This window comes from Morone saxatilis, unplaced genomic scaffold (genome assembly GCF_004916995.1).
Source record: "Morone saxatilis isolate NCDOM2014 unplaced genomic scaffold, NCSU_SB_2.0 Contig5, whole genome shotgun sequence".
Lineage (NCBI taxonomy): Eukaryota > Metazoa > Chordata > Actinopteri > Moronidae > Morone > Morone saxatilis.
In genome coordinates, this window is record NW_023340095.1 from 100,288 (window position 1) to 103,009 (window position 2,722).

The 2,722-nt window shown below is 39.0% G+C and overlaps 1 long non-coding RNA gene across 1 annotated transcript; it reads left to right on the forward strand.

The window, feature by feature from the left end:
• Nucleotides 1–1,799: 1,799 nt before the first annotated feature.
• LOC118339547 lies at nt 1,800–2,584 on the forward strand. Its single transcript, XR_004797315.1, has 3 exons — nt 1,800–1,894; nt 2,019–2,069; nt 2,353–2,584. It is a non-coding gene; the product is annotated as an uncharacterized LOC118339547 (long non-coding RNA).
• The last annotated feature ends 138 nt before the right edge of the window (nt 2,585–2,722 follow it).

A 2,722-nucleotide genomic window follows, 5' to 3' on the forward strand; every position in this document is an offset into this window, starting at 1 on the left:
GGATCCAGGACACGCTACAGTCTGATCCAGGACACGCTAGCATTCCTGATCCAGGACAGCGCTACATCCTGATCCAATGCGATCTGAACACACCTAATAAAGACCTACCTATGAATATCATACAGGAAAAGGTCTGTGGTGCAGTTCCCCTCTAAACCGTCCTCTAGAGGCCAGCAGGAGTCAGTCTCCATAAGGCTCCATACTAACATTATACACCTTTAAATTATAATAAGATACATAATTTACACCTGTGTTAAGGGGCATGCCCTCTGGAGTGACAGTTGGTGCCATGAGGCTGTTTTCAGTAACCAAACAAACACCCAATTAATCCGCCTCTTTAACCATTGTTTTATGACTTGTTTAACACTGACTGTTCTTATGACGTTTAACTAGCAACTGTTTATTACACCGACTGTTTACTTACAGCAGACTGTTACGTTACCACCGACGTTTATATAGCAGTTTATCTACACCACTGTTATTAACCGACTGTTTATTACAGCCGACTGGTTTATTATACAGAGGGTTTATTAACACAGACTGTTAATACACCGACCTGTTTAGTTATACAGAGTGTTAGTACACAGACGTTTATTACACCGACGGTTATTAATCACAGAGTGTAACCTACACTTGACCTGTATTACACTGTTTTATATACAGTGTTACTACACTTGTTATAACCCGAAAGTTTATATAACAGAGTGTTATGTTTATTACACAGACTGTTTATTACACAGACTGTCTATTACACTGACTGTTTATGTTTATTACACAGACAGTCTATTACACTGACTGTTTATTACACTGACTGTTTATTACACAGACTGTTTATTACACTGACTGTTTATTACACCGACTGTTTATTATACAGAGTGTTTATTACACAGACTGTTTATTACACCGACTGTTTATTATACAGAGTGTTTATTACACTGACTGTTTATTACACTGATGCTGCATTTAATGCTATCAGGACACAAGCCTGTGTCTAATTTTAGCTGCTGGAAGACGACAGTAAATCTCTGTGGACGACAGATTTACTGAGTGTGTGTGTGTGTGTGTGTGTGACATTAGTGAATAATTAACAGAAGGCACAGAACTGTCGCACTGATTAATCGTCTGTGATTGAGTCTAATTGTTAAATTAATGAATCAGTGTTCTCGTTGTACCGATCACATTTATTGATTATATTAAAACTTTCTGATCGACAGTCAGTTGGATGAAATAAACAACTGGACTTATATTACTTTAATATTTTCACCCTGTTCCTCGGAGGCTTTGCTGTCTGTCTGTCTGTGAGATATTAAATGTGGTTATGAAAGTCTGGACTTCAGACCTGTCTGTCTACCTGTCTGTCTTTCTCAATTTCAGCGTCACTGGTTTAATATAAAACGAGGAGGAGTCAGGACAGACAGTTCATGCTGACTTTAGAGTTCTTTTGGTTCAGAAACAATATTGAGTTAGAAGAATGTTTATTTATTGTGTTCAACCCTCATGTCCGGTCCTTCAGTAAAAATAATAACAATAATAATAATAATAATAATGACAATCATAATAATAATAATGACAATAATAATAATAATAATACTAAGAAGAAGAACACTCACTCTTTTAAACATTTGTTGGACGCCCACTGTTTGAATCTTTTCCAGCCACACATTGTATCTGTGTTTAAGGTAGCTGCTAGCTAGCGGTAGGCTACCTGCTGTTATAAAGAGAGACACCATGTTTTGGTACCCAACCCCAGTGGGCAGGGAGGAGACCTGGTTGTTGACCTCTAATACTCTCTCTCTCTTTCAGGTGGTGTGTGTGTGTGTGTTGCTGAGTGGACGCGTTTCTCCGGCAGAATTAACCTGCGAGACACTGATCCTGCTGTCCACCAACCTGACAGGTAACTTCCTGTCTGTCCTCCTGTCTCTGGATCTACAGTAATAATATAATAATAATAATAATAATAATAATAATAATAATCAGAAAAGAATACGGCACTAATCCTGTTCATGTTTGTCTTTCAGCGAGGACGTTGGCGTTATTGAACCAGACGTTCACCATCAGTAACTCCTCAGGTCTGTACAGGACTGGATGTTTACACCATTACTATACTCTCACTGGACTTCCTTTGTTCCTCCCTGAACTATTTTATATTTGTAGTCCTGTAGTTTAATGCTACTGGCAGCTTCACAGTAAAAGTTCCAGTGAAGCCGTCTTCATTCATAGTTTTTTTTAAAGCTTTATGTGTAATACAGCATACACAGAAATATAAGAATCAAAGTTTCACCTGATTAAAGGACACAATCTGCATAGTCTTACTACTTCTTCTGGTCTGTCTGTCTGTCTGTCTGTCTGCAGGTCTGTACTGTGACCTGTCTGTGGACGGGATAGGAACCTGCTGGCCTCGAAGTGCAGCAGGAGAGCTGATCTCCAGACCTTGTCCTGAACAGTTCAATGGCATCCACTACAATACCACCAGTAAGTTCCTGTCTGTCTACCTGTCTGTCTACCTGTTGCTGTGTCCCAACTTAGGAGCTGGATTCAACAAGGGATGTCAACCACAACGTGTTCTTGAAGTTAATTTGCAAGAAATGAGGAAAACTTTTCCTTTCATTCCCAGCCTCCTTTACAGTTTCTGTACTAGAACCAAAATATGGTGAGTCAATATATCTATTAATATAAATAGATATATTATGAGCACTGCACTCCCTGACTGGTCCCAGACCAA